Below are 14,007 nucleotides of genomic sequence, written 5' to 3'. Positions count from 1 at the left end.
GGGCTTTGGGCTTGGACCAACCGCATACACTATTGCCACCCGAGGGCCTTCAGCGCGCAGGTGGCTGGCTGTGGGACCACTCAGCCTCCATGACTGCATAATCCAATTCCTCCAATAAATGTCTTTTTGCTGAGCTCTACAGTCTATCCTGCTGATTCTCTCTGGAGAGTTCTGACTTCACTGCAGCTTTTCTGACTTCACTGCAGCTTTTCTGCTACCAAACACAAATGTGGGCTCATGAGCAAGGTAAATTTAGTTTTAAAGAGATGGTTGCATGTCTACACACATGATTTGGGTTTATACATTTAAAACCCACAATGTAAGCACTTTTATTCCCATTTCATAGATGTAGAAACGATTACTCAGAGAAGCTAGATGCATTTTCTATAACCACAGAGCAAGTAAATGGCCAACTAGAGGCCCATCATATATTCATTTGTCCGAAAGCTCACTCTCTTTCCATGCCAGTAAGACCTGAATTTTAATGGGAAAATGCTAACGTAATGTCCCTGTTCTAAACTGCCTGGCGTGGGTCTCCTTCTTGTTTATATCCCCCATAATTGCCTCGGGACACCCACACGAGCTGCGTAATGAGTGCAATCACAGCAGCAAGTCTAGCACTACTGAAACTCCATGCAAGAACAACACATTCCCTGCGATTGTTATGTTTAGTGACTACTTAGCGAACAAGAACGTCTCACTGAAAATGAATGTCAGTCCCATTAGATATAATTATTCTCCCTTCTACTCTGTTCAAGGAAGAACAGAAACTCTCTGGTCAAATGCAGCTTAATTTTTTAAGTAAAAAGTTCACAGGCAGCACCTTGTTGTAGCTGTCCCCATGTGCACAAAGCTAAATCTCAGTGTACATGGACACCAGCCCCCTGCAACGCGCAGCCCCTTCCTCCCCGGGGACAATGACAAACTGCTACTCCCATCCAGATTCAGTTCCCAGGACTCGTCTGGCTCTTCTTTTTTTTTTTTTTTAATTAAGTCATTTGTACATAGATCATAAATACGTTTATGCCATTATGGGATTCGATGTGTTGATTATTTGTACAAATTGGAGTGCTTACATCCTACTAATCAACATAGCCTTCACCTCATTTACCCAATTACAGCATTAAGACATTTCTGTTCTACACCTGATAGATCCAACTTGTACTTGCAATATGCTCCACAGGTGTGGTCCCCCTACTAACCCTCCCTCTATCAACCCACCCCCGTCCATTCTGCTCCCCCTCCCTTTCCCTCCTTCACCCTGGGAGTGGGTGATAGTTGTGATTCATCTTTCATTTGAAAGTATGAGAGATTATAAATTGGTTTTATAGTAGTACTGAGTACATTGGATATTTTTTTCCATTCCTGACATACTCTACTAAGAAGAATATTTTCCATGTAAACATAAAAGAGGTAAAATCTCCTTTTTTTAAGGCTGCATAGTATTCCATGGTGTACATATACCACAATTTATTAATCCATTCATGGGTCAATAGGCACTTGGGCTTCTTCCATGACTTGGCAATTATGAATTGAGCTGCAATGAACAATCTGGTGCAAATATCTTTATTGTCAAATCATCCGACTCTTCTGATTTTTGCATTCTATGAGGATGGGGTGGACAGGTGGGGACACGATGCTGTCAGCTGTGTGTCAGGGAGATGGCAAAGGACAGAGCAGCTGGGTTCTGGAGCTGCCACTCTGCCCGTGTCCCCCCTACACTGCTCATATCTGCCACTCCCAGTATAGTCGGCTGCAGCCTGCCAGGTAGACAGTGGGTTGTGGTTATAAAAGGGCAGAGAAAGTCTCATTAAAAGGGTGACCATACTTTATTTCCTGGGAGAATCCATACTGCATGCTTCTGTTCTGATTTATACTCACAGTTACAGCTGTGCTCATCAACAGCTGCTCCCACTTACTGGTTTCTCAGTCACAGTATTTTGAAGAATTAGTTGGAGAAATTGCAGATGAAATTAAAAACAAATTGTTATTTATTTATTTATCTGAGAGAGAGTCTTACTATGTCGTCCTCAGTAGAGTGCCGTGGCCTCAGAGCTCACAGCAACCTCAAACTCTTGGGCTTCAGCGATTCTCCTGCCTCAGCCTCCCAAGTAGCTGGGATGAGAGGAACCCACCACAATGCCCGGCTATTTTTTGTTGTTGTTGCAGTTGTCATTGTTGTTTAGCTGACCTGGGCTGGGTTCGAACCCACCAGCCTCCGTGTATGTGTCCAGCACCCTACAGACTAAGCTACGGGCGCTGCCTGTTTCTAACAATTCTATCCCCTCCTCATGAATAGGTGGAGACATGTGGGGTGCCTGAGGCAGGTGGACTATTTCGGTGCCCCTCAACTGAAGGCCCTAAGTATGTATCCAGCATGCGGGGAGACGTCTGCGTGGGTGCTATGTGGGGAGAGAGGCAGAGGAGCAGGACTGTGGGTGCCTTAGGGATGACAATGTGTGCCTTCTGGACTTCCTACCCAGTAGCTTGACAGTCTCTTTAGAATGTTACCTCCTGAGATTCTGCTTCCCTAGCTAAGGATTTTGTACTAGATCGTGTACTCTTTGTATAAGGAGTTCAGTAAATACAATCTTCTCTCTCTCCCCATTTCTAGAAACAGAATCATGACCAGAGCTTTGGACAATTTCATCTCTAACCCTCAATCTTCTCTCAAATATCCCTGTTTCCCCACCCCCCAGCCATCATGTAAGACAACCCACAGTGAGGAAATTGAGACGCGTGGTCTCATGGGCCATACCCTCATTCCCAAGGGCATCAGTAACCCCGCACCAGCTCTGCACCTTCACAGCAACACAACTGTGCTAGATTTCCTGCTGACAATCCTTCTACCTTACACCTTATATTGTAGGTTCCAAAAACCTGGAAACCATACTTCTCAGATTCCTCAACAATAGCATTCCTAGCTAGATCGCTCTAATGACAGGCACTTGTGTTGCTCCAGCAGGTCAAAGAGAGTCAGAAGCAACGTGATTTATCTCTGGCATTGGCAAACAGACTCACAGCTTTGGCAGACGGTCCATGCAAAGCCTGAACTAGCCTCAGCCATGCTCCTGTGACCACCTGCTTTAATGCCACCAGCAGCTGAAATAATCAGGGGCTGTTTCCTGCGATTTCTGCAATATTCTGATACTTTAGCAGCTGGTGGAAGCTTTTCCTGACCTTTGTTCCCTGAGCACTTGCAATAATTTTGTAAGCAACTAATAGCCTGTACTAACCCCTATCTTGATTGAAATACCTGGAGTGGTTCTGTTTTCCCGGCCTGGACTCCTGACTGAAGAAATGCTACGGTCTGGGTGGTCAGTGTCCCGACCTGCTTCTGGCTGCCTTTGCCGTCTGCTGCGGTCTCTCCACACTGTCAGCTCTTTATCATCTGTAAAGTGCAGGGGCAGAGGGCTGGGTGCAGGGTTAGACTGGATGACCTCTGCGCCCCGCCGGCATGCTAACGTGGGATGTGGCCAGTCCTCAGTTACCTTGCACCTTGCTCTGCAGCAGTGCGACACAGCACAGGGGCACCCGGGTCCAGCACAGCAGCAATAAAGGCAAACCAACCCTTTCTCCGTCTCCTTCAAAGCACTGCTCATCTGCTGGAAGATGGTATATGTGCTACAGAAATGTTTGTAAGTACTGTAAGAGAAACATTCTACATCTCTGCTTTAAAGGTTTTAGTTTTTATTTATTTAATTAAATTAGTTAATTCATTCATTCATTTTTTTAAGACAGTCTCACTTTGCTGCCCAGGCTGGAGTGCTGTGGTGTCAGCTCAGTTCACAGCAATCTCAAACTCAAGCGATCTTCCTGTCTTAGCCTCTTGAGCAGCTGGGACTACAGGTGCCTGCCGTGAAGCCCAGCTAATTTTTCTATTTTCAGTGGAGATAGGGTCTTGTTCTTGCTCAGGCTGTTCTCGAACTCCTGAGCTCAAGCGATCCTCCTGCCTTGGCCTCCCCAGACGGAGTGCTAGGATTACAGGTGTGAGCCCCTGTGCCTGCTAATGTTTTTAATGTGTAATTTTCCTTTTAAAAGGTTACATTAAAGAAAATTTTGTTTCCAAAACCTCTACCTAAGAATTCCTTAGCTCGACTATTGAGAAAACAGTGTTGGGCAGCGAGTAAGTTGTGCCAGGCCAGCTCCAGGTGACAGGGAGGGCAGAGCTGTGGGTGGACACTGGGCTAAGCTTTGTACAGACGATGAAGGAATGAGAACACTTTCTAGGTGGTCCAGAACCACGCTGGGGGATTTCGTGCTGTTGACGAAATGTTTCTACTCTGGGTCAATAGCTTATTCTTTGGTCATTGGTTGGAAAACTTATGTTCGATCCCAGTGGAATTTGTCATTGGTTTGCTGACTAAAGGCAGATAGGATTCTCCAGGACAGAATGTGGGAAGGTTGACTTTCAAAGTTTTATATTAGTTAGGAAAAAGATTTTACTCCAATGTAAGATTTGAGTAGTGTTGTAAGGAAATTTGGCCTGAAGATAAGACCAGAGTGTTCGAAAGTAAAGGGCCCCCCAGAGGACCTCGCCCTTTGATGTAACTGGGGTGATAAAGCTCCCTGGCGTGTAAGGAGTCCTTCAAAAAGGTTTGTGGCCATGGACAGTTTTAACGTAAACAAGTTCCAGGTCTTAAACTTACGCCTGTACTTTTCTCCTGAAACAAATCTGCTTGCAAACCCTCCTCCTCTGTGGAGGAGCAAATTAGATTCTCTTTCCCATTCCTGTCCTGTAATGACCCTTTTCCCACTTAATAAAAGACACTGTTCTCAACCATCCCTGCTGTTAATGTGCTGTGTCCCTCACAGCATCAGACGAAGGGTCACCTGGAAAGACTGATGTCAGCGTTGAGGAAAGGAATGACTCTAAAAATGGGATACTGAATATTTGGGGGAGTCCACAGTGTTCCAGTTGCAACAAAGTTCAAGAAGGACCAAATCAAGTGGTGAGCTGAGTGTTTAAAAATATTGCCGAGAGTAGATACATGTAATTTTTTGCCATGTAGAACTATTTTTTGAAAGTTGTGTGACACTGATACACAAAATTTCTTTCATTTCCAACTATTTATTTACCAGAATAAGGTTTCTCAATAATTATAACAATAAAATATTGCCACAGAATTTATTCTGAACCCTGTCCTCTTTGAGCAATAAGTAATATTTAAAAATATATAAACTAATAAGAGAGCACATTCATCTACTTAAGGAATATAACGTAATATATTTTACTAGAATTATAGCTATTGAACTGTGTGATATATATTTTTATAAACAATTTTGTGCAAGCTATAATTGTAATTATAATCCATCCCAGAATAAGTTCTATAATTAAATTCAAATAAAAGTTTAAAGCATTTAATTTCATTTTATATTTACATATGATCATGTCTATATGTGGAGAAATATGATAGAGCAATTAAAAAGATTTTCAAACATGAAAGGTAGCAAATGAAATTCTTCGGTGGAATTTAAATGGAAATATATAATTTCTGACTGGTATAGCAGACACCACGTATTCCTAACATGGTTACAGTGGATACCAACTAGCCCAGTTGTTCAGATTCCATAGGCTGAATTTAAAAGAATGACATAACAATTTCACTTTTAAGTGTCCATATCTTTCAATACATAGGGAATTATGTCCATTGCAATTATTTAAACATGGGGGAAAATATTTAGCTATCAACTGAAAATATAAGCAGTGGCACAGTTTTTAATCATTATTTTATTTATTTATTATTATTTTTTTTTTTTTATGAGACAGAGCCTCAAGCTGTCACCCTGGGTAGAGTGTCCTGGCCTCACAGCTCACAGCAACCTCCAACTCCTGGGCTCAAGCGAGTCTCCTGCCTCCACCTCCCAAGTAGTTGGGACTACAGGCGCCCGCCACAACGCCTGTCTATTTTTTGTTTGCAGCCGTCATTGTTGTTTGGCGGGCCCAGGCTGGATTTGAACCCATCAGCTCAGGTGTATGTGGCTGGCGCCTTAGCTGCTTGAGCCACAGGCACCAAGCCTTGATCATTATTTAAGTGTGCATGTAAACAAAAACTCTTGGTGCACATCTTGGAAGCTCGTTCACATCTGCCCATAAGAGAAAGGCTATTGCAAATGGATTCAGAAGGCAAAACTTTCCTTTCCAAACAACAGTCTTGATCATAAATTCATGGAGGTGAGCATGCCTTTGCTGAGGCCCAGTGCATTAGTTCCTGGCTGGGCGCCCTTCTCTCTCCCATCTCCCTCTAGTGTGTGTGTCTGTCTCTCTCCTGTCTTCCTCTTCCCTCTCTCTCTTTCTCTCTGTCCCTGTCCCCACTCTAGCCCATGCTCTGTGCTTGCAGTGTCTTCTTCCTGTGTCATCTGCCCTGCTGGGGACTTTGGACACTAGCCCTTACACCAAACTCCTCTTTCCCGCTTAGCTTAGATCTCTAAATTGTTGCTGCAGACCAACTAGTCAAATCTCAAACCTTCTTGAATCTTCCAGGTTGATCTGGAACCTTGTTTTTTGACTTAGGTTTGCCTTCAGGAGTCTTGATAACTTTACCCCTGGCACACACTGGTGTGTTCCCTGACCTGTGAGCTGTGTAAACTGCTCTGCCATCCAGTCCGGCTGCGTTCCCAATTCTGGTCCCGTGTGGCATGCCTGGTTTATCACTGCCAAAGTGTGGGGGACTCAGGCTTAGAGGCAGTGATGGATGAGGAAAGTGCTGCATTATAATTTAGACTCTGTTTGCTTTCTATTCTAGGTTACATAAATAGCCTCGAAACTAGCATTTCATATTAAGTTAATCTTCTTGGGGGAAAATGTTTATGTTTCACTGTTCTGTCTTCTTTTAAAAGGGAGGATTTGTGAGAGTAAAGCATATGTCTAGGTTTTTCTGGCCAGTTAATGCAGCTGACGTCCTATTTATATTAGTTTCTTAAAAATCACATTTGTGCACGCCCATGTGCCAGAGGAGCAGCAGCTCAGGCCCTTTCCCCCTCTCTGAGCTACTCTCGGGTGTCCTCAAGGCCAAGGGTAAGAGAGATTTGCTTTTGCTCCAGAGATCTTGCTTTTGTTACCCACTCACTGTAGCATGGTAGCATGTCCTCTCTGGCCTCTTCCTGTGACTCCAGGACTTTAGAGGTGTCCTGGCTTCCAGCACAGGCTGGGGTTGGGATGGGGTTCACAGGTGGAGGCAGCAGATGGTGCAAAGGACCAGAGCTGCTGTCCTGAGTCCGCTCCCACCAGCGCCTTCCCATTGGCACTTTAAATACAGGCAACAGATACTCAGGGCTCAGTTGTTAAAGAGGCTCCTCATTATACCCAAATACGAGCAGCTTGGACGACAGCACATCAGCAGAGGCGACCTCGCTGGGGCCAGCACTTCTACACACAGTGGAAGTATCTGAGAGGAAGCAGATAACTTCTGCCTGCTGAACTTCTCATCAAACGTGGATTTTTGAGTCAGATAGGGCTGACATCAAGACTTTTCCCCGTTTCTGTTTTGTCTTAGGATAAGTCCATTTTGATGTCTCTCTGCCTCTGTTTGCTTACCTGTAAAATAGGGTTAATGACATTCTCTATCCCCATGGCTTATGGCCAGAGTTTACACAGATGAAAGAGCAGTTAGCTCTCTCCCCAGCAAATAGTAATACTTTATGGTTAGTGATCACTAAAATTATTAGCATCTGTGATGCCAGTATGAATGCCACAAATAGCCAGAACCGTATTAATAAATAAGAGGCTTTCTAGGAGAGGGAGAATAATAAATGTAAACTGAAAAGCCCAGAAAATTCAGTGTCCATGGAGCTGGAGGATGAAGAGCCTGGCTCTGTTCACAGACACAGCAGTGCCTGTTCTTTTATGTCAGTTTCAGGGGATTTAATGCAACAGATGGGGTTGCCATGGAAACACATATACTTTACAGTTTTTATTCACTAGAAATAGTTTCCGTAAGACTCAAAATGGTTTGATGTCAGTTGCTGTCCCACACTCTGCCAGCATGCCTTCCGTCTCTGTCCCAGCTCCAGGGTGGCCGAGGCTTGAACAAAGGGAGACTGCGTCATGCTGATCATCCTTCTTCTGATACTGTGCAGAAGAGTCTTCCTCCAGTCTTGACGACCGGGGATCAGCCTTAGCTGGCAGCCATCTGGCCAGGCGGCAGAGGAATGTGAGGAAGAACATTGTGAGAAGGAACTTTCAGTCCTGATGGTGCCAGGCCACTTTCCCTTATCTGTGGCACTCAGAAGCACCATCAGATGACAAAGAAGAAAGCTCTTCTGAGGTTTCTAGGATCTGAGTGTGAGTTTGCACGTGCACTGTCTCTGTGAACTGTGGCAGCAATTAAAATGCGTGAAGTGCAGACATGTAACTGTAGTGAAATTCCCATTACTTGGTGCCTGGACGATGTCTGTGGTTTCCACTGAGCGTTTAGGACTTTGGGTCTAATAAAATAGAGCAGAAAGCATTCCATACACGTGGATTAAAACCATAAAGGTATGTTTTCAAAAGCTTTGTGGCCAGGGTCCAAAGGATTAGGAATAAACAAAGACTTTCAGAATTAATGACCTATCAACTTAAAAATTTCACATTTATGCTAGTAATTCTCTGTGTGTGTTTTCCATATTCATACGGAGCCTCTTCAAGGGACTGTAACAAACAGGTCAACCTATGGAGGTGGTCACCCTAAGGAACTAGGCCTACTGTACTGACACATACATGGGGTGCACGTCCGGTCTGTGAAAATTGGGTAAAAAACGTAGGGAGGTGGTCAGCATAGGGCGGGGGTTAGCTATGGAGGGTCTACTGTATTTATATTCTCATTATACCAATGTTAGTCATGTTCTAGTAAGAGCATGTGCTTAATCCTGACTCACGTGGTTTATTTTGAGAGGTGGGAGAGGATATTCCTGTCAATCACATGGGAAGGATGTTTGAATATTGATCTAACATATAAGAAAGTACACAAAGATGTAAGGGAGATTCTCAATAATTTGGGATACTCAGACACACAAGAAGAGGAACAAACTGATGTTTCTGTTGTTTCTGTTTTGCTCTGTTTAGGCATAGAGAAAACACCAGAATACACCCTACACCAGTGTGATCAGCAGCAGCACTGCCCGGTATCATTGAGGGTAAAATGGATTTGGTTTATGTTCCCCTGCAAGCCAAGTGGCAGGTGGTGGCATGTTCCTCACAAGTCTACTGAAATAAAGACAATCAGAAGTGACGTGCCTGGCCACCTGCAAGGGTGCACTAAATATGTTTATGGCTAAAGGATTAGACGTAAATTAAATTCGCAGGGCAGTCAGAATGTTGGCACATTCCAAGAGAAACTTCAGAGTATAAAATCTTATAATTTGGGACACAGTTTTACTGAGAAATAATGAATTTTAGATGCTCATGTTTAAGATCAGTTCTGTGGGAAGTTGCTAAGGAATCAGCCCAAAAGGAGAGACAATTAGACGTCCATGTTCCCGAAAGAGCAGAATTACTGCAGGTCAACATCACTCAGTGACCACCTAGTCACTGGTCAGTTTCTTCTGAAGGTTTCTGTGGTTTGAAGAAACAGCGGCGGTTGGCATGACTCAGCCAGCAGGTACGGACTGAGTGTCCCCGGGGAGCTTGTTCTGCAGAACGCAGGACAAAACCTCCCATCCCTAGAAATAAAAAGTGGGTTTTCCTTGCTTACCAGACACACATATTTGTGATTAGATATTTGGACTGAAGGAAAATACTGCATCAGCAGCAGCATATACAATAAGATCCACTTTGTGGTGAGAAAACATTGAGTAGATCATGAAAAATACACAAACCAAGGGTTCCTCAGAGCTGGACAGCATCTCCAATTATTCAATAATAAGTGTGTGCTGCCAGGGAGTTCTAAAGAGGCTTTTTGTACAGAAGGAAGAGCCAAGTTGTTCTACAAACCTAGAATTAGAAAGCTGGTGATCCTGGACTACAACGGGACGGGCTACGTACGTAACTGCTGGACCAGGAGGCTGTAAACAGTGAGGCTGAGTCTGGAGCCAACGCATCTGTGTTTAAATATCCGACAATCACATTGTTGTCATTCTTGTCCACAAAAAGGCAAAACTGTTCTGTTTCCTTTCTCATTATACTTAAAACTGAAAATAGCACTCACATAGTAGACACTTGGTTAAAACATTGTCACTATAAGAAGGAAAACAGTAGATTTTAAGAAATGTGTTTTGTGGGGAGGTCGGTGATTGAGCTAACAATTTATATAAAACAAATCTTGATAAATATCCTGAAAAAAAAAATAAATATCCCGATGCAGGCTGCCAAGTATGAGGACATGACTTCAGGGACTTTCAGCAAGAAAAACACTATGGTGATTTCATTCATTCATTTAACAAATATTGATTAAGTAACAGTGTAGCCTGCTCTGGGTGCTGGGTGAAGCCTAAAAGACAGACATGGCTCGGGTCTCATGGCCCGCTCCTTCTAGGCACAGATGAACAGTCAGTGAGAAAGAGGCAAATACTTCCATGATAGTAGATGGGAGTTCTGTAAAAGGATCAGGGAGGATGCGATGCTAAAATGTACAGAGGTCCTTAGCTGCTCCGAATTATGGGTGATGACACCTCTGAGATAAATTTGATCTGAGTCCTAATAACAAGAGGGGATAGAGTAAGACAATGGTGGGTTGGAGGATGGAGAAGCCCCTGTGGAGCAGAGCGGAGACTGAGTATAAGGTACCTGAGGTATTAAAGAGCATTGAGAAACTGAGAGGAGGGCTCAGCGCCCCCAGTGCAGTGGGTAGGGCACCGGCCACATACACCAAAGCTGGCGGGTTCCAGCCTGGCCCGGGCCTGCAAAAGACAATGACAACTGCAACCGAAAAATGGCCGGGCGTTGTGGCGGGCCCAGCTACTCAGGAGGCTGAGGCAAGAGAATTGCTTGAGCCTAAGAGTTGGAGGTTGCTGTGAACTGTGATGCCAAGGCACTCTATCCAGGGTGACCTAGTGAGACTCTGTCTCAAAAAAAAAAAAGAAAGAAAGAAACTAGAAGGAGGAAAATAGAGCTGTAATATGGTATGCTGGAGCAGGGAGAACAGATGATTAGACTGTGTCAAGACGTTTAGATATAGCTGGGTGCCTGTAGCTCAGTGGTTAGGGTGCTGGCCACATGCTCTGGGACTGGTGGGTTCAAACCCAAGCCGGGCCTGCTAAAAAATAAAAATAAAAAAAATATATATATGTATATAAAAGTTTAGATACGGTCTAAGAGTGATGGCAAGATCTTTAGTCATTGAACAAAGCCAATTCAATTTTTGCTCAAATAGAAATTACATGTCTTGCATATATATATATTAAAATTATATTATCTCTTCTAGAAGTTTTAGAAAACATGTTTTGTAATAAGTAGAAAACAATCAACATAATTGTAAAATCTAGTTGTGATGGCATCTTATTTATTAGTCTACATGTACAAAATACAGACTCCTCTGATTTCTGCCAACTTACTTTGGAGCCACCCCTGCTTCTTACTAGCCAGAATTTCAGGAGATCTTTCTGGAGGCTTCCTACTCTTCTGGGTTTTATTCAAGAATACCAGGGGCCTAACTCAGTCCAAAGTGTATCAGTCTAGCTTCCAAAACTCCAAATGGGCGCAGTTGGACCCTAGTCAGTCCATTTATACCATGTGGCAGTGCTAGGGGACAGTCCTCCACGAAAGAGCAGACCTCAGCTGTGCACACACTGAGGAGACACACTCGGACGATTCAGGTCCAGCCTGGGCTGCAGGTGCACCTGTGCTGAGTGCCAGTGTTGTGACGATGGTAACGCTTCTTGTACGACTCACGGAATATTTCAAACACGCACCAAAATACCGTGTGCACATCATCCAGCTTCAGGGGTTTCCAGCTCACAGACAGCCGCCTTCTCTCCTTGTCCACAATACTGTAAAGGGATTGCCAGAATCATCATTTCATTTGTAACATTTGTAGCACTAAAACATAGGGACTATTTAAAAGAAAACCTAGGCCCAATACCATTATCCCACTTAAAACAGAAATGGCAAGTCCTTCATAGCATCAGCTATCCAGTGTTCAAATCCTCCACTTACCTCAAATATGTTTTTTAAAGTTTATTTATACTTTGTGCAAAGAAAATCCAAATACAGTCTACACACGGCGGTGGGTCTCGGGTCTATTGCACTCCTGTGGTTCCACCTCTGCTGTTCTTCTTTTTCCTTTGGCGACGTAACATCTAAGAAATGGTGCGTTTGTTCCATGGTGTTTGCTGCTGTCTGTATTTTCCTGATCGTGTCCCAAGAGGGCCACTCAACATGATCTGTGTTCCTCTCATATTGTTGAAAAATTGCTAGAGGCTTGATTAGATTCAGATTGGATTTTTTTTTGGGGGGGTGCGATGACTTTATCGTACTTTATTACAATGTTTGATTGCATTTTCTGTGAGATGTTAGTAGATATAGATGATTATTATCTGGATTCTTTAATACATTAATTATGGCTTGCAAAATGATGATATTCTTTCATTTCTTCTTCAGTACATTACTGGAATATTTATCCTCTAAAGAAAAGTATTTTTTTCCTCACAAATTTCATGACCATGGAGTTATTTATGGAGGGAAGAATAAATGTTTAATTCATTTTATTTACTAATTTTTAAGATAATATGTTGATTCTTTAACATTCTTCAAAGGTAGACAAAGGATTTATTTTTTAAATGATTTTGAATTCATAGATTTAAACACATCTGCTATATTTCTGTCTGTGGAAGTTCTTGGGCTGGTAGTCAAATTATCCTGTATTTGGCAAAATTGGTTTTTCATTTTTTGACCTGGCCCGATTATTTTTTGATAACTTTCTGATTTTCTCCTTGGACAAAGTGTTTTGTGCTTGTCTTATAAACTTCTGGCCTCAGACCCGGAACCTTCTAAGGTTTCTTCAAGAAGCCCTGGTTCCTTTTATTGAAAACTAGTGTCCAGAGACCACAGGCCAGGCACTGGGACCCTCATTGCCCCTAGGTTGTTGCTGTTTCTTGGACTTTTCAGTGGACAGAAGTAGATGAGTTTTTGAAATTTTAACATAAACTGTATCATGAGCCCCTAATACTTCATATTTAAGTTGGAAACTGCAGGAGTTTTTTTTTTAACCCCCTGAGCTGACATCCACTCATCTCTCTCCTGTTCCTGTTCTTGGTAACTCCAGCCTCATCGCTCAGCTGTTTTATTCTGTACGGCGCACAAATGGTCTCCAGCCACCGGCACCACCACAACATATGGACGCCCCCAAAATTCCTGAATTTCCTTCTTCGGTTCTTTTTGTGTTTAGGTTACAGTCTACAGGGAATGTGCTAGAAATTACTGCGCATTAAACCCATCTGAGAAGTGATGCCACAAATTGGATAAAGTTTTGTTTTTCGTTTGCCTTCAACTCTAATGGCCGCTTTTCTAAATTAAATTTTGTTTTATAATTATGCAAAAGATTTACACGGCCTAAAGTCAGATCTGCCTACTATATTATTTATTTATTTATTTTGGAGTCAGAGTCTCACTTTGTCACCCTTGGTAGAGTGCCATGGTGTCACAGCTCACAGCCACCTCCAACTCTTGGGCTTAAGTGATTCTCTTGCCTCAGCCTCCTGAGTAGGTGGGACTACAGGCGCCTGCCACAACGCCCAGCTATTTTTTGTTACAGTTGTCATTGTTGTTTAGCAGGCCCAGGCTGGGTTTGAACTCACCAGTCTTGATGTACATGGCTGGTGCTGTAACCACTGTGCTATGGGCTCCCAGCCTACAAACTGTATTTTTTTTTTAAGATAGAGTGTCACTCTGTCGCCTGGGTAGAGTGCTGTGACATCATCACAGCTCACAGCAACCCCAAACTCATGGGCTCAGGCGATCTTGCCTCAGCCTCCTGAGTAGTGAGAGTACAGGTGCCCATCACAATGCCTGGCTAGTTTTTCTATTTTTAGTAGAGACAGGGTCTTGTGTACTCATCATCTAGCTTCAGTAATTTTCAACTCATGGACAAT

General features: G+C 43.3%; 1 long non-coding RNA gene across 2 annotated transcripts; it reads left to right on the top strand.

Moving 5' to 3' along the window:
- The first annotated feature begins 3,272 nt into the window (after nucleotides 1-3,272).
- On the top strand, nucleotides 3,273-12,522 carry LOC128562782 (uncharacterized). 2 transcript variants are annotated; one of them, XR_008373500.1, is made up of 5 exons: nucleotides 3,273-3,638; nucleotides 4,816-4,952; nucleotides 5,771-6,175; nucleotides 8,008-8,284; nucleotides 9,047-12,522. It is a non-coding gene; the product is annotated as an uncharacterized LOC128562782 (long non-coding RNA). The 2 variants fall into 2 exon arrangements; XR_008373501.1 differs by lacking the exon at nucleotides 4,816-4,952.
- Nucleotides 12,523-14,007: the final 1,485 nt, after the last annotated feature.

Source organism: Nycticebus coucang, chromosome 12, assembly GCF_027406575.1.
Source record: "Nycticebus coucang isolate mNycCou1 chromosome 12, mNycCou1.pri, whole genome shotgun sequence".
Classification (NCBI taxonomy): domain Eukaryota; kingdom Metazoa; phylum Chordata; class Mammalia; order Primates; family Lorisidae; genus Nycticebus; species Nycticebus coucang.
This window is presented reverse-complemented; position numbering and strand designations above follow the sequence as displayed.